At 43.2% G+C, this 25,092-nt stretch overlaps 1 long non-coding RNA gene across 2 annotated transcripts; it reads left to right on the top strand.

Moving 5' to 3' along the window:
- On the top strand, positions 1–23,886 carry LOC144672711 (uncharacterized). Of its 2 annotated transcripts, none has more exons than XR_013574151.1 (3): positions 1–153; positions 17,797–17,989; positions 23,137–23,885. It is a non-coding gene; the product is annotated as an uncharacterized LOC144672711 (long non-coding RNA). The 2 variants fall into 2 exon arrangements; XR_013574150.1 differs by lacking the exon at positions 1–153 and adding an exon at positions 15,009–15,427 and having other exon boundaries at positions 23,137–23,886.
- The last annotated feature ends 1,206 nt before the right edge of the window (positions 23,887–25,092 follow it).

Raw genomic sequence — 25,092 nt, 5'->3', positions numbered from 1 at the left:
GCAGACATAAAAGCAGCCTGACCACTGGTGTTTGAAAAGTAAAGTAGCAAGGCACAGAGGGGTCCAAAATTAAAATCACCACTCGGTCGGTTGTCACTGGAGAACACAATGCAAGCACCCTCATGAAAAGGAGAACGTCTATAAAGTTGGTCAGTAAAATCTTATGTTGATAATTTAAAGTAACCCTGAAGAATTAATTATTTTTATTCAAGTCAAAAGGCTAAATCCATTTTCCTAACACAGAAATGACATGGCACATTAACTGCGTGGCAGTATTATAAATCTTTAAAGGCATATTTTAAAAGGCTACATTTTAAAAATAAATAAAACTGGAGCATAAAATGGTTCCTCAGAGCTACCAGGCAGCTTTTGTGGATTAATCCACCTTATCTGTGAAGAGGACAAGGAGTTCTAACTTACCTTTTCTGATGTTGACTCACTGTAGTTTTAGCTAGGAGATAAAACAAAGCTCCATCAATAACTTAATAGTAAAAATGCAAATTTACCTTGTCAAATCTAAAGGATTTGACCACCTTAAAAAAAACACGGATGGGATGAGAGTTCAGATTTCTAATTAAATTGCCACAATTCCTTATTTGGGACCATGAATCGACACTGATGTGAGGTCACATGATACAGTGGCCATCTTGGCTCCCTTCAATATATTTATTTAGCAGTAAATTCAAACTCCTTTTCAGAGACATCTTCAGCGATGCAGACAGAATTCCATCATAGAGACAGGGAGGGTCTGACAGACAAAGCCATCAACTGCTGCAGCCAGTCAAGCAACAAGGCAACTACCTCAAATATCTTGAAAGAGAAACTAAATCTCACTCTCTCTCCTCCAAACTATTCCATCTTCGAGCCTACCTGTGAAAACAACCTCGAGGCAGATCAACCTTAGGGACCATCATAACTACTGAGAAATCGCTGCATTTTCTAGACCTTCAGGTCAATAAAAGTAGCAATGGGATTACGAAACATTAGGCCTGCTCCAAAATAGAGACTGAGTTAAATTCTATTTTTATAATTACTATTTTATCTTCAACTGTATCTAGTTATTGTGTGAGTGATAGTGTGGGTGAGTCATGCGAGTGAGATCTCACATTTTTGTTAACCTCCGTGGCAAGAGCGTGAGAAATAAACTCACTTCTTCGTTTTTAAAATACAAAAGTTTCTGGCTGTGTTATTTAAATTGATTCAATAACTCTGAGGGTAAGAAAATATACGCATCCACGTACAAATATATTGATTATGGGCAAATAAAAGGAAACACCTAAATTATGTCTGTGACAAAATTGGGGCCTTGTCAAACGTTAATAAATGTTTTATTCTTTTGTTAAACGTTCATCAGCTGACTCCTGTGACTCTGTTCAGTAGCCACTCTCCATATATCTAAACAAAAAAAATAAAAGTTAGGATCTATCAAGCTGGGTTTCACCCTGGGATCAGGCTTGTCCAGGGGTAATCTCAGCTGGCATTCGTAACAGCTCAGATCTCACCAAACCTGAACTTTAAAGAAATTAGATGTAAAAGAGGAAAGTAACATAAAGCAGAGTTTATTGAAATAAAACAAGAAATTGCAGCAGTAAGCTTTGTGAGTGCTAACAATTGAAAGCAAACATACTTCTGATGTGAATGCATTTCTGGATTAGGAGGGCTTTGCTTGGCACAGATTAACATCCCTAAATATAGAATGGCTAAAAGCCAATGTCAAGAAGGTAGAATTTAAAATATGCAATTATGCACAGAGACCTGAGGTACTAAAGATGCTGGCTGAACATTTTGGACTGCATTTCAGTGTTGGAAAAGGTTGAAGAAACAGAATCTGAAACAGACCAGGTTACCCTAGCCAAAATTCGCCTGGATGAATGGAGGCTAGAGTTAGAGTTTCAGGCAAGGGGCAGCTTGAAAGGCCTGAGATGGAATTAAAAGCACAGAAAGCTAAAACGTTTGAATTCTAGGATAAAGCAAGTCCTGAGATACTTTTAAATAGTTCAGTGATCAGAAATTGCCATTTAAAAACTCCGACAGAAAGATTCCAGAATCGACACCCGAGCGCACGGCATCTGAGCTCACTCCGAAGGGAAGAAAAAAAATTTAAATGAATTGATTAAGTCAGAAGAATTATGGCTAAAGAATCAGCTTTAAAGACCAGGAAAGGCCAGAATTCGATGCTTTCGCTACTCTATAACATAGCAATAAAACAGAGGAACAAGCAGCCAGCCGATCCAAGCAGCCACAGTTTAAAATGTTTGCAAGGCTGAGCGTGAACTCTCTTACAGCGGGAGTCCACCAAAACTCACAAGTGCGGGAAACCCCTTTGTCTTCAAACAAACGGCGGCGCCATCTTGAATTTCAGCAACTTCTTAAAGCTGAACTGTTCTGATTGCCAGCTGAGATTACCCATCAACAAGACCGATCCCAGGGCGAAACTAAGCTTGATAGATCGTAACTTTTACTTTTTTGTTTAGATACATGGAGAGGGGCTACTGAACAGGGTCACAGGAGTCAGCTGATGAATGTTTAACAAAAGAATAAAACATTTATTGAACAAGAAAAGATGAACTTTATTATAATACTCCTTCACCCACAACTATACATGTACAGATATATACAGATTTGTAAGGATATCACAAGTTACAAAAGCTATCTTATTCTCTAATGTCCACAGTAAATACACAGTCCATGCACCAATAGGCACCCTGTGGTCAGACACACCACACTCTGATACCAAGTGACAGATGCCACCTCACCCTGATGCTATGGATCTCTCCTCAACTCCCCCCAGATGCTTGTCACACTGTGAGCCAACCGGTCTCACTGAACTCCGTCTTTCACAAGAGGGTTTCCAATCTCCACTCTCCAAGGACTCACTTTGGAATCTTCTCCCAAGCTGAGCTTTCTCTCAGACGCCTTCCGCAAGGGTTCACCTCCAGTGTTTCGAATTCTCCTTCTGATGTTCCTCTTCCCTGAGTCACCACATGCATTCAAGCTGTCTTCCACACACACGCTCACCAACTCAGCTGTCAACAGTACACCGCTGTGTCACATGCCCATAGCAAAGAGTTACAGATCTTCAGCTATTTCTTTGGGCCTTCTTGCCTCTTGCAAGCTGTTCTTGCTTTTAATCTGCTTTCTGCAGTGTTTGTCTCTTTAAATCTGAAGCTTGGAGCTTTTTTCTCTGCCCCTCAATCTTAGTTTCATTAACAGGACATTTTCCAGGTCCCTGTCCTTCCGTTGACCAGAAGGTCTGCTTGGGACTCCCCTGTTCCACGCCCCTGGATTTTTCAGGGTTTTCTTTAGCTTGGGATTTGCTATCTGCCCCTTCGGCCAATGACTGAGTGCATCAGTGTAAGCAATTTGGCTACCAGGCCTACGTATGAAAGTATACTCATATGCTGCCAGGATTAAATTCTTATCTGTGTTTCGGTGTCTTCTTTCGGTGGGCTTTCTTCTTTGTCACGCTGACTTTAATCTTGGCCTTCTTTTTGATTTCAATATTGACCAGACCACTCTCAGACGTAAGCTCGACTTGAGTGAACTCAGTGGTTGAGTCTCCCAGAATTTCATCACCTGCCTGCTTCTTAGAAAATTCTGCAACTTTTTCCTCCAAGGCCTCTTTGGCTTCACGTAGTTGATTCTTCAGCTCTTCCATCTCTTTTCTATATTTGTTTGTTGCCTCCTAGAAAATTAAGCATTGTTGTGTCTTCTCTGCCAACTCATCCTTCATTTTGGTCAGAGAGGTGCTGAATTCTTTCCGTTTGTCTTCATACTTTTCCAGAGGTACAAGCTTTGACCTGAGGGAATCTTGTGTTGTGTGAAGGTCTTTCAGCAGGTTTTCTTTCTCCTTTCGAAGGTTGCTCACCTCGTCTCAAACTCTGTCATCAAGCAGGGTCTGTTCAAGCTCCTTCTGCTGTTCTACCATGTTTTGGCACAAGGCAGCCTGCAGTTCCTCAGGTTGTTGACACTTTACACACTCCTTTTCCAAAATAGAAATGCTTCCTGCTCCCTTTTGGAATCTCACTGATCCCCCAAGGTTGATTTCCCATAGCCAGTTTCGCCTGAGGAGGTTTGGTCCTCTGCCTCTCAATACCAAATAGCTTTACTGACTGGCTGCCATAATGATCAGTTACACTACCTAGACCCTTGACTTGGATGCCATCACCCATCTATGTTTTTAATTGGGCAGTTGTTTCTTCCAAATTCTTTCAGATCAATTTGGACTTATCCAAGGCTTAGATCAATCACATAATTGGGGCCTTTAGAGAAAAAGACTCCTTCGATATATGATTGCTGAACAAGTTAACACACTACTTTACTCGGTAGGCCCAATAGCAGATGAAATTATTGATAGACAAGAAATGAGCAAATCATCTGCTAAATCTGAGGAAGTACTAAAATCAGTTGATATTTGTTTTAACCTAAGAAGTAACAAAATCCTCTAAAGGGCTAAATTAAATAAGTATGTCTAGCAGCCAGTAGAACCTGTCGACTCATTCATTAATGATCTGTACAGGATGGTTGAAGTCTGTGAGTACAGAAACCTAAAATCTGAACTTATCAGGGATGGAATAGTTGTAGGAGTTGCAGACGACACACTCTCAGACATGTTGCAAGCGAAGGGAGATCTAACCCTAGAGAAAGCTATCCAGGTTGTTAAGCAGTCTGTACTCCTTGTGCAGAACAGGTCCATTGTAAGAGCAGAAAGTAAACCGAGGTACAAAGGAAACACCAATTAATTAAACAGCACAGAAACAGGGACACTCTAGGCCAAGGGAAGCAAGACCCTAATTTGACCTGTAGAGGGACCATGCCAGTGCTGTGGAGCAAAGCGCCCCCACAGGCGAGATTAATGTCCTGCAATTTCAGGCCAAAGCTTTCAATGTAACAGAATTGGACGCTTTGGAAAACTGTGCAATGCCAAAACATTTAAATGCATAGAAGACCCAAAGATGATTCATGAGTTTGAGACTAAGCACCAAGAGGACTTTCTGGATTTTCATATTGAATTGCGGAAAATTCAGTTAATAGTTGTGGTTGTTGAGGGTCAATCATCTCAGCTCCAGGACATCACTGCAGGAGTTCCTCAGGGTAGTGTTCTAGGCCCAACCATCTTCAGCTGCTTCATCAATGACCTTCCTTCCATCATAAGGTCAGAAGTGGGGATGTTCACTGATGATTGCACAATGTTCAGCGTCATTCAGGGCTCCTCAGATACTGAAGCAATCTATGTCCAAATGCAGGAAGACCTGGACATTATTCAGGCTTGGGCTGACAAGTGGTAAGTAACGTTCACGCCACATAAGTGCCAGGCAATGACCATCTCAAACAAGAGTGAATCTAACATTGCCCCTTGACATTCAGTGGCATTACCATCGCTGCATCCCCCACTATCAACATCCTGGGGTTACCAATGACCAGAAACTGAACAGGACTAGCCATATAAATACTGCAGGTACAAGAGCAGGTCAGAGGCTAGGAATCCTGTGGCAAGTAACTCACCTCCTGATTTGCCAAAGCCTGTCCACCATCTACAAGGCACAAGTCAGGAGTGTGAGAAAATGATTTTAACTACATACATGGATCTACAAATTACTACTATGATAACTTCTTATTCCCCTAGTTAACCTAACTCACAGTTACACTTTTGTTAAGGCAACAGTAAGACACATAGATTTTAAAAGACCTGGGCAAAGAAACATGATACCCTGAACAATCCAATTCAAAGTGAATTCTCTTAACTTCAGTTCTTTGTAGACAGCAACTTGAGGCTTAGATGCTGGAGGCTTTTTTCACACCTGTTTTAGATCTTAGAATTCCTACCCTTACACACAGCCTTCACTCCTTTATACATATTTTCCCCTTTGAATGTAAGCTCCCATTATTTTAATATGCCTTTGGACTTTACCTCTCTAATAATAAAAATCTCTCATAGTACCAATTTTATCAATAATCTTTGGGAAAAATAAACACACTGTTTCTTAACTTCTCCTGGATAGGTGAAACTTTTTGCACTCTTTTTTGATTTCGTGCTAGTCTGGTTTATTTTAAAATGTAAGTGCTCCCTTTACACCTATGTCTACCTACTTAACATTTCAAACCTAGCTTGTCTTCTGATACATCAAAGCCTTCAGACCAGCTGGCTTTAATTCAATTAAGTCTCACACATACACAGACATAGACCCATAGACACAGACCCCACTATCACTCTACAATAAGTTCCAATAACAATATGAGAATTATTATATCTTCCTGACATCTTCCTCCTTATTAAAAAATGAACTGTCATAATTTAAAAAGACGGCTTCATTTTCTGAACCCAGCTTACATTACCTTCTATACTTATTACACTATTACATTACCAGATGCATGCATTAACATAATATATATATATATATGTGTATATATATATTTATATATATATATATATTTTTATATATATATATATATATATATATATATACACAAGTCCCGGCATCAACAGAAATGATTCCAGTCCAGTGTCAAAGTTTTAAATGTCCTATTTTCCTTTTCAAGCTTCAAACACTTGACAATGCATCTGCAATCAGATTTTCTCAACCAGCCACATGTCTAATCTGTAGATTAAATGGCTGCAGTAATAAATTCCACCTGAATAGCCTTGCACTTCCGTCTCAAAATTTGTCCAGAAACTTTAAACGATTGTGGTCTGTATAAACAATTGTTTCTGACAAATTGTTTGCAATGTAAATCTCAAAATGCTGCAATGCTAACACTAACCCCAAAGTCTCCTTTTCAATCGTTGAATATCTTCCCTGTTGTACATTCAACTTCCTTGAAAGTTACCCTATTGGTTTTTCAATTCCAGTGTCATCTTCTTGTAGCAGTGCGGCCCTAATGCCTATATTGCTTGCGTCAACAGCCAACTCAAATTGTTTGGCATAATTGGGTACAGTCAAAACTGGCGTCATACTTAATACAGTTTTCAAACTATCAAATGCCTTCTGACACTCCTGTGTTCATCGAAACTCCTTGTTCTTTTTTTAATAATTCAGCCAATGAAGCAACCGCACTGCTAAAAGTGGTACAAATTTCTGATGAAACCCACTTATGCCAAGAATTTTTTTTCCCTCAAATCCCTCTAAACCTCCTGCCCCTTACCTTAAATCTTTGCCCCCGGGTTAATGATCGGCGCCCCTGATCGGGCCCATGCTGCCATTTCGTGTGGGCAGTGTGACACGCACCCGGAAGCGCTGTGCGCTCCCTGTGCGGGCAGGGTGGGGGGCTGGGGGTGGATGGTTCCCTGAGTTGGGAATCACTCTTTTGCGCACGCGCACGAAAGAGAGCAGAAATCTCCCTGAGTTACAGACGTGCTTCAGGGACATTAGTTTTAAGTTTTACCAGTTCAATAAAGTGTTGAAAAATTTTTTATAACATGTTCCCTCATGTGAAGCTGGGACAGGTGCATTAGTTTCAATAAAAAATTTTGAGAAAATTTAAAACCATTCGTGAAACCTCATCCCGCCCGTGGATGAGGTTCCATGAAAAATGCGAAGGCTGCTTGGGCAACTTTAAGGTTGGACGGGCAGCTCCGTTAATTATTTTAATTGTTAGTTAAATGGCCTGAATAGGCCTTTGACAGCTTGGCAGGTGTACAGCCAACGCGGCGTCGCGCCAGCCGAACTGAAAATCTAAATGACGCACGGTGAAGTCAGGACGTAGGCCCAACGTCACCCCGCGTCATTTTACGCCTTGGCGAGCGGGCCCCGCCCCCGCTTACCGAGCCGAAGGTTCTCGCCTTGGTGTCACAAAAGCTATTTCCTTTGCTCTCTCCAATAATGGTACTTGCCAATATCCTCCTAGCAAGTCAATCTTTGTGATGAATTGTGATTGTCCCACTTTCTCAATACAATCTTCCAACCGTGGTATAGGTTATGAATCTGCTTTTGTCACTGCATTCACCTGTCGACAGTCCACAGATAGTCTTTGTGTTCCATTTGGTTTCAGTATCAACACAATAGACGAACTCCAGTGACTGCAACTAGACTCAGTGATTTCATTTTGAAGCATGTGATAACTTTGCCGGATTTAATCGATAAGGATAAAGGCAAAATACTGCGGATGCTGGAAATCTGAAACAGAAACAAGAAGTACTGGAAAAGCTCAGCAGGTCTGACAGCATCTGTGGAGAGAAAGACAGCGATAACGTTTCGAGTCCGTATGATTGAAGAAGAGTCATAAGGACTCAAAACATCAACTCTGTATTTCTCTCCACAGGTGCTGTCAGACCTGCTGAGTTTTTCTAGCGCATTTTGTCAATCTATAAGGATATTGCCTTATCGAAGATGAAACTCCTACGCATACATCATGAAATTTGTCCTCCCCAACTTACTCCTACAAATACCTTTGTGTGACCCCAATAGTTTCTCCAAATCACTTTGCTACTTGTCTGGAAGGTAACTCAACATTACACTTAAATTTTCAAGTATCCAGTTTGATTAGAGGAAAATCAATTTCAGAATCTTGCATTTCTACTTCTTTCTCATCATTCATCACCACTATACCTCCTTTTGGCCCTCTTCCCCGTCAAAGTGCTTTTTAAGCATATTTACATTAGACACCCTCTGCTTCTTTCTTCTATCTGGAGTATTTATTAAATAATTCACTTCATTTAATTACTTTACAATCCTGTAAGGCCCAGTAAACCTTGCCTTTAACGAGTCACCCAGTACTGGTAACAGAACAAGCACTTTTTCCCCAGCAACAGAACTGTCTGCCTTTGCTTTCATCAATTGCCGTGATATCTTTAAATGTTCCCTAGCCAACTCACATACTCTGTCCAATCTCTCTCTGAAGTTTGATACATGATCCAGGAGAATAGTTTCTGAATGTTGACCCACCAATTTCACACGAATCAATTTCAGTGGTCCCCTTACCTCATGACCATAAACTAGTTGAAAAGAACTAAAACCAGTTGATGCATTAGGAATACCCCTAATAGCAAATAACAGAAATGGAATTCCCCCATTCTAATCCTGTGGATAATCCTGACTATACGCCCTCATCATAATTTTTAGAGTTTGATGCCATCTTTCCTATTAAGGCCTTTAAAGTTCTAATTAAAAGAAATTTTTCGCTGCCTGTCCAACCTTACAGTTGGCGGGCAGGCGCAAAGGCCAGGCGGCTTTTGGATTTTTTGCAAAACCTCATCCACGGGCTAGATGAGGTTTTGATCAGTGCTTAAAAAATATATTAAAAATTTTCAAACTAATTTCTAACATGTCTCTGCTCATGTGACATTATTTTCAAAATTCTTCAGCTCCCTGAGGCAGCTCTGTGCCTGGGGGAGCTTTTACTGTGCGCACCCCTGCACACTTCCGCACTCCTCCTGCCCCCAACCCAGCAGTGCTGCAGCGTACGTTTCAAGCTGGCAGCGCTGTTAATTGGCCAGTGAAATCCATGTCAGGGCCCAATCACGGGTGGCAGTTGGCTTTGCGACTGCTCCTGGGCCTGCCTGCCGTGCCCGTCTGACGAGGGCAAAATTTTTGCCTATGTGTCTAAGTAAACTCCAACAGGTGCGCCAAGAACAAATGGGTGATGAGTAGAGTGCCCACATCCGCCATTACTGTCAACAAGGGTGGCCACAACAGAGACCAAGCAGTGGTACCATGAAAGCCTGGTTCGAACAACAAAACCATTTTACGATCATAGATGGTCTCCCGGTCTGCAATGAGCAGCTGATCATCCCAGCTTCCCTTCAGCCGGAGATCCTTCAAAAACTCCACCAGGGTCACTTGGGTATCACCAAGTGCAGGGCATGTGCCCAATCCACTGTCTGGTGGCCAGGCATTTCCAGGGCTATTGAGTCCACCATAGCAAACTGTTAGGTGTGTGCACTGCACAGGCAGGGCCAAAGAGAGCTCCTCATCCCCATACAGTTCCCTACCAGACCATGGGAGAAGTTGGGCATTGACCAATTTACCTTCAACAGTAAATTATTCCTCATAGTGACGGATTATTTTTCCAGATGGTTTGAGCTGAAGCAACTATATACAACTACCACAGAGGCAGTAATTAAGGCACTGAAAGAGAAGTTCATGAGCCATGACATCCATGACGAGATTGTGTCCAATAATAGCTCGCAATTTTCAAATGATTGCTTTGCACACTTCGCCACTACACCCAGCTTCCATCACTTGGGAGCTGGGGTTTTTTTCATTCCTTGACCGCCCATTCCCACAGTACAGTGGAGAGACATCGAGGAGGATACCCAGATGCCAGGACAACCTCCAAATTAACAGAGTTTACCTGTAATGACAGAGCCTATCACCCCTCCCACAGGAATGTGAATGTGATTATGGAAGGGTTATAAGTCCTACAGACCTCCTGAACATATGAACTCAGAGACTTGAAGAGGGGAGGTGAGGTAGTAATAACAATGTAAATACATGGGGTAAACTGGATTGACTTGGAACACATTGGATAAAGACTTGCGGGAGGTGTAGTATCAGGGTCTGGCACATATGGGGTTAACGTGGGACTAAATACAGTACCACCCACGCATTGATTTAAGAGAGCGTTTGACCCACATTAGGAGTCAATCTAGTGTTGGACAGAGCTGTGTGCACAGACAAACATGGAGACAGCTCCTAGCTTGAAATCTTTACTGTATATATTTACGTAGTTCGTGTAGTTAATAAATACATATGGTTAATCTATTTAAGACTGTAAGGACTTCATTAAGACTTACCAAACAGTATCCAAACCCTACAACAAAAGCCACAGGCGGGAGAAGACTTCAGACTATTAATTAAATTACCACAATCCCTTATTTGGAGCCATGAATCGACACTGATGTGAGGTCACATGATACAGTGACCATCTTGGCAACGTGCTAATATATAGCAGAAAATTCAAGCTCCCTTTCAGAGACATCTTCAGAGATGCAGATAGAATTCCATCATAGAGAGAGGGTCTGATAGACAAAGCCATCATCTGCTGCCGCTAGTTAAGAAGCAAAGTACCAGCAATATTTTGAAAGAGAAACTAAACCTCTCTATCTCTCCTCTAACCTATTCCATCTTCAAGCCTACCTGTGAAAACAATCTCCAGGCAGATCAACTCTAGGTACCATCACAACTACTGAAAAACCTCTGCACTTTCGAGATCTTCATTTCAGCTAAAGTAGCAACTCGACTATGAAACGTCGGGCCTGACCAAAATAGACACTGAGTTGAATTCCGTATTTATAATTACTGTTTTACCTTCAACTGTATCTAGCTTTTGTGTTGCTGATAGTGTGGGTGAGTCATACGAGTGTCACATTGTTGTTAACCTATGGGGCAAGACTGTGAAAAATAAACTAACCTTCATTTTTAAAATACAAAAGCTTGCTGCTGGGTTATTTAAGTTGATTCAATCACTCTAAAGGTAAGAAAATAAATACATCCATGTACAAATATATTGATCATGGACAAATAAAAGGGAACGTCTGAATTTTGTCCGTAGCTGAAAGTAGATAATGAACCATTTATTTATCCTCGGGGAAATTTTATTGCAAAATCATTTCTGTCAAATATTCAGTAACAGGGAAGACAATTGTTCACCCCTATAACCGTGTCCTTGGGACCAGGCCTAAGATAGCTTATGGTAGCAATGCACATGTTACAGTGCTTGCATCTGCACAGCACTGAACAAATTAGGGATAAGCTCTGGAGTTTAATCCTCACAATACATTGTATCAGCAGCTGGTGAAGATCTCCTGTGGAAAAAGACCATATTGTAAACATAACTGCCGGTTGGATTTGGGTGTCTGGCGTAAGCTTAAAATCCTTCTCTTCATGTTCTCCTGGAGTAAAGCAAAGGCAGCAAAGTGACTGTGGTAGTTTAGTGGAATAATGCACTCCAAATAGAGGCAGATCTAGAGAGATCAGGAAAGTCGCAGATTCAAGCTTCAGTCTGAGCTAATGGTGGATTTTTTATGGGACCTGGGTGTCACTGGCAAAGCTAGCATTTGCTGTCCATCCCTAATTGCCCTTGACATGATAATGGCAAGCCGTATTATGAACCGCTGCTTTCCATGTGGTGTAGGTACATACATAGTTTTGTTAGGAAGGGAGTTCCAGGATAATGACCCTTTGAAAATGAAGGAACGGTGATATAGTTCCAAGTCGGGATGGTGTGTGTCTTGGAGGAGAACTTGCAAATGGTGGTGTTCCCATGCATCTGCTGCCCTTGTCCTAGGTAGTAGAGGTTTTGGTTTGGAAGATGCTGTCGAAGGAGGCTTGCCAAGTTGCTGCAGTGCATTTTGTGGATGGTGCACACTGCTATTACAATGCATCTGTGTTGGAGGGAGTGAATGTTTAAATTGATAGATGGAGTGCCTATTAAGTGGTTGCTTTTTCCTGGATGGTGCATGTTTCTTGAGTGTTGTTGGGGCTGCACTCATCCAGGCAAATGTGTTCTATCACACTCCTGACTTGTGTCTTATAGATGGTGGACAGGCTTTGGGGAGTCAGGAGGTGAGTTGCTGGATTCCTAGCCTCTGACCTGTTCTTGTAGCCACAGTATTTATACGGCTGGCCCAGTTCAGTTTCTGGTCAATGGTAACCCCCAGGATGATGATAGTGGGGGATTCCGTGATGGTAACGCCATTGAATGTCAAGGAGAGCTGGTTAGGTTCTCTCTTGTTGGAGATGGTAATTGCCTGGCACTTGTCTGGCACGAATCTTCTTGCTACTTGTCAGCCCAAGCCTGGATATTGTCCAGGTCTTGCTGCATTTGGACATGGACTGCTTCAGTATCTGAGGAGTCATGAATGGTGCTGAACATTGTGCAATCATCAGTGAACGTCCTCACTTCTGACCTTATGATGGAAGGAAGGTCATTGATGAAGCAGCTGAAGATGGTTGGGCCTAGGACACTACCCTGAGGAACGCCTGCAGTGATGTCCTGGAGCTGAGATGATTGACCCTCAACAACCACAGCCATTAACTGAATTTTCCGCATTTCAATATGAAAATCCAGAAAATCATTCAAGAAGCATGGCTGTGTGTCCTCTTGGTGTGCAGTCTCGACCTCATGAATCATCTTTGGGTCTTCCATGCATTTAGATGTTTTGGCATTGCACAGTTTTCCAACGTGTCCAACTCTGTTACGTTGAAAGCTTTGACCTGAAATTGCTACTTATCAACCCAAGCCTGAACGTTGTCCAGGTCTTGCTGCAAATGGACATGGACTGCTTCAGTATCTGAGGAGTCGTAAATCGAACTGAACACTGTACAATCATTAGGAAAAATCCCCACATCTGACCTTATGACAGAGGGAAGCAGCTGAAGATTGTTGGGCCTCGGATACTACACTGAGGAACTCCTGCAGTGATGTCCTCCAACAACCACAACCATCTTCCGTTGTGCTAGGTATGACTCCAACCAGTGGAGAGTCTTCCCCCTGATTTCCAATGACTTCAATTTTACTAGGGTTCCTTGATGCCACACTTTGTCAAATGCTGCCTGGATATCAAGGGCAGTCACTCTCACCTCAGTTGTTGAGTTCAGCTCTTTAGACCATGCAGAGGTGTTGTCACCTGCGAGTGTCCTTTGGTTAGAGAGGTGGAGATTTAACATCCATTCTCATTCTTAATCAGCATTGAATCTCCTATGGTGGAAAGTGTGAATGGGGATAGTGTCAGACTTGGTCATGATGTTCCAGACTTTCAATAGTCTACTTGTAAATGGAGATGGATGTTTAGGTGATGTACAGGCAGCTAGCATTTATAGAGGTGTGTTCCTTATATCATTTTAAAAAGCAAAGTGGATAAGTTGATTGACACGCATTCCAATTTATAGTTCTGTTTTGGAAAGATTGCAGTTTTCTAATAGTAGATAGCTAGGAGTTAATATTTATTGGCACTGAGTCTTGGCCCAAACTGGTAGGCCCGAGCCTGGCCTGAATTTGGACATTGGGCCTGAACCAAAAAGTCTGGATGGAGCCAGCACTTGCTGCATCTCTATAGGCAACTCACCCTACTGCAGGATTAAATTTCAGGGCTCGAGGACAGGGTAGTGGGAAGAGGGCAGATTGCAGCAGGCAGGGTCCCTCAGGAGGGCTGTGGAGCTGGGAAGAGCAGTTCTCATCCTGGCTTCCTATCAAAATTGTTTTTTTGTCACATAATTTTTTAGTTGGCAGCCACTGGTAAGGCTGCATCCACGCTTGGCCTGCTATGCTCAAGACAGCTTAATTTCTCTGATGGGTTGTAAAAAGGTCTAAGGCCCCTTATTAGCAAATGCAAGTGCCTCAGGGTAGTGTCCTTGGCCAAACTATCTTCAGCTACTTCATCAATGTCCTCCCTTCCATCATAAAGTCAGAGGCGGGGATGTTCACTGACGATTGCACAATGTTCAGCACCATTCACGACTCCTCAGTCCATGTCCAAATGCAGCAAGACCTGGACAATATCCAGGCTTGGGCTGACATGTGGCAAGTAACATTTGCACCACACAAGTGCCAGGCATCTCCAACAAGAGAGAATCTAACCACCATCCCTTGACATTCAATGGCATTCCCGTCACTAAATCCCCCACTATCAATATTCTGGGGGGTTACCATTGACCAGAAACTGAACTGAACTAGCCATATTGTTAGGAAATAGAGATAGCTTAAGTAAGTCATATGTGTACTTGGATGTGTTAAGAATAAGGTATATCTTTAAGTTCAGTTCAATATATATGTTTTGTTATGTGTTGGTTAAAAGTGAAACCTGGGACCTAGTTTCATTTTTGCGTGGAGACAGCAGGTCTATAGCTCTGTTTGTATACATGCATTTCTAATGAGTTTTATGACCCTTGAAATGGAGAGCTGTGTTATCAAGGGGCGGGGTGGGGGGAGGGTTGTGGTTAGTGGTTTAAGAATGTTAGAACAACAGTAGATAAAAACTGTGCTGTTTCCTAGAAACAGGAGTCCAGAGAGGGAGCGCCCCTACACTCCACCCCGGGCTCTCCCCCCAACCCACCCCCCCACACAAACACACACACACACACACATACACACAAACACAGAGAAAACTAGAAAAGTAGTTTCAGTTCAGCTTGAGTTCAGCTGAAGCCAAGATTCCAGAGAGACTGGACAGCAGAGGGACAGATAGCAAGTCCCAAACTAAAGTGGAAGAGAGCTGCCAGGAGGAGAAGGACAGGAGAAGGAACAGCAGAAGCAGGTTCCGGTAACTAAAGAAGAGAACCCCCAAATCCATGGGAGTGGAACAGGGAAGATCTAAGAGGACAGTCTAGTCAAAGGACAAGGACAGAAATCTGGGAAAGAGTCTGTTCTGTGGAAGTGAAAGTAAGGAGCAGAGAGGAGGGCTCCAAGCTTCAAGCTTAAAGAGACGAAAGCTGCAGGAAGCAGATTTAAAGCAAGAAGCTGGAAGGTCCAAGGAGACAGTTGTAGGTTTGTAGCTCTTTACTATGGCCTTTTGAAGCAGTTGGAGCAGTTGAAGCAGCTCTGTTGACATGGCTGAGCGTTTGAGAGAGAGTGCATGAAGTTGAATGCACGTGGCGATCCAGGAGAGTCTGAAACCCTGGAGGTGGGCCCTTACAGAAGGTGCCTGAGTGAAAGCATTGTTTGGGAGAAGATTCCGGAGTGAGTTCTTCGAGAGTGGAGATTGGAAGCCCTTGTATGAAAGACGGATTTCAGTGAGACCGGTTGGCTCACAGTGTGACAAGCGTCTTGGGGGAGTTGAGAGATCCATAGCATCTGGCTGGGGTGGCATCTGTCACTAGTGTGGTGTGCCTGACCACAGGTTACCTATTGGTTTACATGGACTGTGTACTTACTTTGAACATTAGAATATAAGATAGCTTTTGTAACTTGTGTACAGATACAAATCTGTATATACCTGTAAAGGTATAGTTGTGGGTGAAGGAGTATAGTAATATAGCTCATCTTTTCTTGTTTAATAAATGTTTTATTCTTATGTTAAAAGTTCATCAATTGACTCCTGTGACTCTGTTCAGTAGTTACTCTCCACGTGTCTAAACAAAAAATAAAAGTTAGGATCTATCAACCCTGGGATCAGGCTTGTCTAATAGCAACATCAGCTGGGATCATACCAATATAAGTTCTGTGCCTAGAAGAGCAGGTTAGGAATCCCGCGGTGAGTAACTCACCTCCTGATTCCCCAAAGCCTGTCCACCATCTACAAGGCACAAGTCAGGAGTGTGATGGAATATGCTCCACTTGCCTGGATGAGTGAAGATTCAACAACTAAAGAAGCTTGACACCATCCAAGACAAAGCAGCCCACTTGATTGGCACCCCATCCACCATCTTCAACATCCACTCCCTCCACCACTGACGCACAGTAACAGCAGTGTGTACCATCTACAAGATGCACTGCAGGAAGTCACCAAGGCTCCTTCAACAGCACCTTCCAAACCCACAGCCACTACCATTTAGAAGGACAAGGGCAGCAGATAGATGGAAGCACCACCACCTGCAAGTTCCCCTCCAAGTCACTCACCATCCTGACTTGGAAATATATCACTGTTCCTTCACTGTCACTGGATCAAAATCCTGGAACCCCCTTCCTAACAACACCATGGGTGTATCTACACCACATGGACTGCAGCAGTTCAAGAAGGCAGCTCACCACCACCTTCTCAATGGCAATTAGGGATGGGGAAAGAATGCTGGTTTAGCCAATGAAGCCCACATCCCATGAATTAATTTTAAAAATGCCTGTTTTAGGTGGCCACTCCAAATGCCGGAAAATTAACCAAAATATCGAGCCTGACTTCTTTCAGGCATCATTGGGGTGCAGAACATTGTTCCCCAAAATTGATCCTCATTGTGTCCATTTTAAGCCTGTAAAACAGGCACAACAACATCAAATTTCTAGGCCTGAAGGTTTACCATGGCCTTAGAAAGACAAAAGATGTTTTAAAAATGATGTTTTGTTCTATTTCCTGACTGATGTTACTCATGGACAAAATAGGGAACAATGGGTACAGCACGACTCCTGCGAAAATAAATATTGCATAAGTAGAAGCATGAGACTTTTTTTTAACAGATGTTTAACACTTAAGTTTCTAAAGTGATGAAAATTCATCCGAAAACATATAATGTTCCTGAAGTTAAAAACTTTCTACAGCGTAATGAACAATCTTAGTAAATGCAATTAAGTGAAACTTGTTTCACCCTCTAGTGGAAGTTTGAAACATTACCCCGATTTTAAACGGGCTACAAGTGTAACCTTTCCAGTTGAAAAATAAAGTCGCAAAACAGGACAGCTTTGTATACGGTGAAAGCTGCCAATGACTCTAGAGAGGGCAGATTGTCCATTTTGAAAGGGAAATGTGAGAAATGTCAGTTTTGCTTTGTAACTTATAACCCTCCCCAACAAAATCGCAGCAACATCTGACTTTCAAATATGAACTTATGAAGAATGTGATTCCATAGCAGCGGTGATAAAGTAGCAACCAATCAGCACTCACACGCGATGATGACACTTTAAGTAATAGCTAATGAATCATTTACGCAGGATCAGTGTCAATTTTTGTTCAGCCAGCTGTGTGAAGTCTGCAATTTTTCTGGAAAATGCCAAAAGTGATCTTTGAGAAAAGCCAAATTTAGCAACTTGGCCCAGCTGGTAATATACAAAAAAAAAATGAGGAAATATTTAATGATAGGGTGAGATTACAAAAATGTGAAACAAACTCCAAGTCACCGTATATTATTCCTTTAGATGTTAATTCTGTGGATATGGTCCTGACCAGCAAGGCCTGCATTTACTGACCATCCCTAATTACCTTTGAGAAGGTAGCAGGGAGCTGTCTCCTGTCTCCTTCAATCCTTGCAGGCTGTGTGGTGAAGGTGCACCAACAGGACTGTATGGAAAGAAGATCAAGGGTTGTGACCCAGTGATGTTGAAGAAGTGACTGCCGGGTTGAGTAATCTGGTTGAGGACCTGACTGTTGGTCTGGAAGAACTGGATAATTTTTAAAAGAACACAAAAGGTAAGACATGCTTTTGTTCTTCTGAACGGAAGGTCAAATATGGGGGCGATAATGTTATGTTTATGTGAGAAGTTATGTTTATTTTTTCATAACCTTAGAGTGTTCCTAAATGTTTTACAGCCAATTAAGAACATTTTTTCAGAAGTAAACTGTAGCCAGCTTTGTAAAATAGACATGATGCTGCTGCACTGGACCTGTTGGCAGGAGCGGTGCTTTCTGTGAGTGTAGAGATGTGGAAATGTTTAGGGAGGAAGTTCCAGAGCTTGGGACCCACGCGTCTGCCAATGGTGAGGTGAAGGAAATCATGGGCCATGGGCCCCCGAATCCAGTTGGTTGTTCTTTGTTTATCAGCCCAGGTTGTTGGGCCACTGAGATGTGGAAGGTAGGTCCAATTTTGTCCTTATCTGATTTTCACTTTCCAGTTAAGTGCCACTGGATACTGATCAAAAGCCAGAGCTATGACTGTTTTGCGTTGCCCTTTCCTGGCCTGGGGAGCAGTAAGGTCTATCGTAATACCTGCCATGGCAGAGATCAGCAAACTCAGCACCAGAGCCAGCTTAAAGTTAGTGCTCTTTAGGGTTTGATGCTATTGGTGCTGCAAATTATTTTAAAAGCAATAATTTAGAAAGCTATGCAGCTGACACCAAAAATTAAAATTGCAGCAAACTGATCACTTTTCAGGCCTGGTCACTCAGCGGGTTAGAATCATAAAATCATGGAATGATTTCAGCACAGAAAGAGACCATTTGGCCCGAGTCTGCACCTAGTGCTACACCATGGCCTTTGCATGATTCTTGAATTTTGAAACTGTGCCCTGTACATCAAAGTCATTAATATATATCAGGAAGTGCAGGGGTAAAAAACACTGATTCCTGGGGATCCCCACTATAAACATTCCTCCAGTCTGAAAAACCTCAATTAAACATTACTCTTTTTTTCCTGTTACTCAGCCAATTTCATATCCATGTTGCTACTGTCCCTTTTATTCCATAAGCTGTAGCTTTGCTCACAGGTCTGTTGTGTGGCACTTTATCAAATGGAGGCCCATGTACACCACATCAACAGCATTACCCTCATCAACCCTCTCTGTTATCTCATCAAAAAACTTAAGCAAGTTGGTTAAATATGATTTTCCCCTAATAAATCCATACTAGCTTTCCTTAATTAATACGCATTTGTCCGAGTGATTATTAATTTTGTCCCAAATTATGGTTTCTCAAAGTTTCACACTATTGAGGCTAAAGTGGCTGCAATTACTGGGTTTATCCTTTTACACCCTTTTTGAACAAGGAATTCTCCAGTCCTCTGGCACCATCCCTGTATCTGACTGGAAAATTATGGGCCAGTGCCTTTGCAATTTCCATCCTTACTTCCCTCAGTGTCTTCAGATGCATCTCATCTGGTCCAGGTGAATTATTAACGTTAAGTACAGGCAGCCTATCTAATACCTCTTTTTTTTTAATCAATTTTAACCCATCAAGTGTCTCAACTATTTCCTTTTTCACCAGGACTTGGGTAATATCTTCTTCCTCGGTAAAGACAGATGCAAAGCCCTCATTTAGTATCTCAACGATGCCCTCTGCCACCTTGCGTCAATCCCCTTTTAGGTCCCTAATCGACTCCTCCTTTTACCATCCTTTCAATATTTAAACACCTATGGAAGACTTTTGGATTCTCTTTTACATCATCAATTTGGGCTGTGAGTCCTTGGAATTCTGTATTCCAGCGGGTTGTGGATTCTCAGCCATTGAGGACATTCAAGGCTGAGATTGATAGGTTTTTGGATGATAAAGTAATCAAGGGGTATGGGGATAGGGTGAGTAAAGTGGAGTTGAGGGAGATCAGCCATGATCTTATTGAATAGTGGAGCAGGCTTGAGGACCCTACTCCTTCTCTTATTTCTTATGTTCTTATGTTCAATGTGCATCTGGTGTGTGACCACGGGCAGTATATCTTGCAGGTCAATGCCCATTATCCTGGCAGCAGTCATAATTTGCTCAGTCTGCAGCGTTCCTCTTTGCCACCTGTACTTGAACAACCACAGCTACTCAAGGGTGACAAGGGTTATCCACTCAAGACATGGCTCATGTCTCTGGTCCGGAACCCATGCACACGTGCATGCAGACTTGCAGTGAGAGCCATATTGCTACAAGGAATCTTAAGGAGCAGATCACCTCCATCGTCAAGCGACACTTTGTTGCCTGGACACCTCTAGAGGAGCTCTGCAGTACTCAGCTGAGTGAGTCTAAGATTTGTGGTAGCTTGCTGCACAATCCTTCCACTATGAGGGAGCAGCTCTTGCCACCACCTCAGAAGCTGAGGAGCAGGAGAACAAGAAGGAGGAAGAGGAAGAGCAGGAAGAGGAAGAGCAGGAAGAGGAAGGGAGGTTGCAACCTGGACAGCCTCTCTCTGCCCAAGCTGTACACGATCAGATAATTCATGAGTGATACCATTAGCCTCAATCACACCCCCACCCCCCTTTCACCAACAGCTCCACACCCTTACCTTTCCTCTTTCACTGACTATCACATCATCCCCTTTTCTCACAATGCAAAATAAAAGCCCACACAAAATAAACATTCCAATCTAAATTTATAAATTACAGCATGACATAATGCATACAAAACTAAACTGCATTTCCTTGGTTCCCCTTCTGTGTGCCTTTGCCTGTCCTCCTAAGCAGTGCTACCCCAGCAGTTGCACCATGGTTGCTTGAAGGCTGCTGACCTGGAGATGAGGAGACTGCAGATGGCCTTGGAGGGTGACCTCTAGCAGCCCTGGGTCTAAAGGACCTTGCTTCAGACTGCACTATCTCAAGCTGGGTTATGCCAGTCTGGGCTAGCTGTCTGACAGGCAACAAAGGGCAGTGGCATAGTGGTAGGGATGGCAGCACAGATGCTGTCATCCTCAGAAAGGGCAGCAGCATTCACATTCCATTGAGCCACTGTCACTCTCCCGGGACAGTGCCTCTGCAACCCCAGTGATATGTTAAAGAACAGATTGGTGGACTGCTGTGATTTCCTGGAGGCCCACTAGTATCCAGAGCCATGATGGCAGCAGTCTGACCTTGTACGGCCTCAGTCTGAACTTCCACTGCAGCATTCAGACATTGGGTGGCTGCTGCATGTGCTGAAACCAAAGCTGTGGCATCGATCATCGGATGCTGCACGATGTTTGTTTCCACAGATGGACTGATGGAAGCAGCTAACCATTCCATGTGGGAAAGAATGGGCTTCAAAGTCTGCACAAAGCCCTGTGCCAAGTTGACTGGATTCCTCTATGCTCCTTACCGCTGAGCACAAATAGCCTTTTGTCAAGTTTCCCAGTGCACCACCCATCAGCCTTGTTCTGTAGCCTGGCCCCATCAAGTCCTCATCCGCAGCTCTCTGCAGCAGAACTACTCTGTGGCCTCGTCCTCCAGCAAAGTGGAACCCGTGTTATCCTTTCTCAGCCCTGTCTCCCTCTCGTGATTGTGCCAGTGTCTGACCAGACGCAGGTACAGCCTCTAATCTATCCTAACAATTACACGCAGTCTCAGTTTGTGAGCTGCTGGCTGAGAGTGTGAGATTGAGTGATGGTGTCCCTTTAGCTTCACTCTCACCTCCCTCTTCCTCCACTGTCCAGGCAGGTTCCACTTCTTAGATATCTGAAATGAGAAAGGAACAAGGGTAGGGCTTGTGATGAGCTGAGAGGTGAAAGCAAGAAGTACGTGCTCAAACCATTGGCAGCTTTTCAGTCAGAAGAGACTGGGGATGAAGTGGGATGACACAAGGAGGATTAGGTATGTGGATGCCATTATCCACATGGGTGGGGGGGTGGGGGTGGGGGGGGTGGTGTGGGGGGTGGGGGTGGTGGGGGTGTGTCGGGGGTGGTGTGGGGAGTTGGGGTGGGGTGGGGGGGTGGTGGTGTGTGGGGTGGGTGGGTTGGGGGGGTGGTAGGGTGGGGTGGGAGTAGGGGGGTGGGGGGTGGGAGTGGGGGGGTGGGGCGGGGTGGGGGGTGTGGGGGGGTATGGAGTGCCAGGGCGAACTTCACACATGCATGCGAGTGCAAGCTTGCAAATCTCCCTGAGGCACGGAGCTGCCTCCGGGAGATGAAGAGTTCTCAGAGAAATAAATGAAGGTCATAAAATGTTATAAAACAGGTCCCCTCATGTGACTGTGTCACATGAGCAGGGACATGCTATTAATTACATTTTAAAATTTTTATTTTATTTTTATTTGCTTTTGGAAACCTCATCCCACCTGTGGGTGGGGCTTTCCTAAAAAGTGCAAAGGCCGCTTGGCCTTTTCACCTGTGAGAAATGTAAATTAATTAAGACTTTAATGCCCTTAGCAGGCCTTTTAATAGTCAACAGGCGCAGTGCTGATTCCCGCCGACCAAAATATCTTGCGACTGCGCGTTGATGTCGGGACCCTTGCCCGATGTCAACGTGCATTATTTTACACTCGAGCGGGTCGAGTTTAAAATTTTGCCATGGTTTATGTTGGCACGACGCGGGAAGCAACCGTTGCCAGTTATAAGCTCTCGTTCGATTGGTATAGAGCACAAGCACCAGGAATTACTTCTGTAATTGGGAGGCGTGCGGTCATTGAGGCAGTCTGAGTTGGAGTGGCTTTGAGGGAATTCAGGGACTCCATCTTCGAAAGTGAAAAGTTTAGAGTCCCTCATGAGAGAGACAGAGTTTTAATGAGATTGGTTGACTCACAGTGCTTACTGATGTCTGGGTGAGTTGCTGAAAAATTAATGGGGTCTGTCTTGGTCACATTTGCTATTTACTGTACAGTGTGGTGGGTTCAACCACAGTTTACCTGTGGTTGTGCCCCTCCAGACTCCTTGTCATCAGTCACTCCTGTTAGCAGCAAGGACTCCCATTGCATCGACTCCGATCCTGGTCAACTTGAGGTCTCACTTGCAGACATCTTTGTATTGCATATGTTATGATCCTAGACCAAGCCCCCAGGTTTTTGGTAAGATCCAGTTAGGTACCAATATCATTTTGTTTAATGTAGACAAAGTTTGAGATCCATGACACTTGCTAAGAGAATAAAGCCACAAAATTCCATGGTTTTGGACAAAAAAATAAACATTACTATGCAACATCAAAAGGTAGAACAATTAACAATACTGTCTTATACTCTAACATTCAGGGTTGATACGAGGTACATGTGAAACTGTTGGCCGGGATCGGAGTCGCTGCATGGGGTGTCCTTGCTGTTGACAGGAGTGCCTGGAGACAAGGAGTCAGGAAGGGCATGGAAAAAACAGAGGACGAAAGAAATGACCAGATGGTAGAAAAAAGATCCCGGTGGAAGAAAAAAGCTTCAATTGACCTCGGGCCAATGCTATTCATCTGTGCCAGCTGCAGAAGGGACTGCCACTCATGAATCGGCCTCTACAGCCACAACGTATGATGTTGAATTCAGAAGTGACGTACACCCTGGGTGCAGTCCATCATCTCCCGAGATGGACAGATGCCAATAACTACATCTTCCAACAAGGTCTCCTCCGGTGCAGTGTCTGAAAACCTTGGTGCCGTTCTCCACCATGACCAACCATTGTTGAATCTTCCTAAGCACCCTTTTGAAAATACTCTCACCGCCTCCAACAGGAACTGGTGATGAAGGATCATCGACCTGAAACTTTGTAACTCTGTTTCTCACCACAGATGTGGCCTGATCTGCAGAGTATTTCTAGCACTTTCTGTTTTCATTTCAGACTAAAACATGAACTTGATCCTGACTCCTCAGTCCTTTGGATTCCTTTACCACAAATTGAAAGTTGTTAATTGTGAAATTATTCCAGAGATTTCTCCTAAACATGTTAATAGGATCCACCATTATGAAAAAAGTTTAGGCTACATACAGAAGTTGAATTTCCATTAAATTGTTGAACATTCAAATGTCTTTTTCATTAATTCACACAATATGCCTACCTATGCCGTTTAGTGCTACTTGGCCACACATTGCGATTTTACATTAAGCACCAACGCTTCTGTGAGGCATCAAGCAATCAACCAACCATTTGAATGATATTGGCAAAACAAGAGCAGCTATTTTATATTGAAATCAATGGCAGAAGTTCCAAGAAAGGGGCCGTACCATAAACTTGTTAAACCAAATCAGCAGCAGCTCTACCTAATGCTCAGAGAACAGCTATTGCACCAGGCTGCTCAGGGAGAATGGTCTGTCACTAATGAAGCTGGTGAGGTGAAAAGGAATGGGGGTTTTAAGGTGAGAAAAGGAAATATGGCAAGGTGTTTGTGATGCTTCTTTTTCTTCAACATAAACATATCAATCACACGCAAGGCTTGGAAAAACAGTAATGTGGGTTCTTTATTTGAAGATAATATTCACTGGGAGACTGTGAGGCACATGTCTGACCTCGACCACTGCTGCTTACAGACAGCCTGCAAGTCATGGGACTAAAAGATCACATCCTCTCGAGGTAGTAATTCTTGACAGTAGTTTAAGATATGCTCCCTTAAAGGTATATGCACAGCATATCACAATATCCCGCTTTTTCTCTAAACTAAAGGTAAAGAATCAAACTATTTACATGACAGCAAAAATACCAGTGTGTCTGAATATACTTTTATCAGAGCAATTAATTTACAAGTCTCAGAAAGTTATCGGTGGTTTGGTCACCGCCCAGCTTTAGTTTGATGATCTTTGCTGGAGGCTGCTGTGCATTTTCAGAATATTGGTTAGGGATGCTTTGTTTGTGTTGCACTTTTGACAGTGTTCTTGTCGCAATTAGGTTACTTGGTGTATCTGGTTGTGGTATGCTTCTTCTGCTGTTTAATACACAGATCACTCAACTTGATGGGGCTGGAGGACTCAGGGATGTAGAGGGCAATGAAGTTACTGATTGTGAAAACCTATAATCCTGATGTAGATGCATACCCAACTTTGAAAGATTGCTTCTTAGTCAGTTCCACTTAGCATGGTGATAGTGCACAATGGTTGGTGATGATAATGTTAAGCCCCTCTTCCTTCATGTCGATTCCCTCACCACTTGATATGCATCCAATCTGGCGGCTCTGCTCTTCAGCTTGCTCGATCAGTGATGATACTACCCAGCCGCTTTTGGGTGGGAACTGAAAT

The sequence above is a fragment of the Cetorhinus maximus genome, chromosome 3 (assembly GCF_964194155.1).
Source record: "Cetorhinus maximus chromosome 3, sCetMax3.hap1.1, whole genome shotgun sequence".
Classification (NCBI taxonomy): Eukaryota; Metazoa; Chordata; class Chondrichthyes; order Lamniformes; family Cetorhinidae; genus Cetorhinus; species Cetorhinus maximus.
The sequence above is the reverse complement of the archived record's forward strand: the minus strand, read 5'-3'. Positions and strand labels throughout refer to the sequence as shown.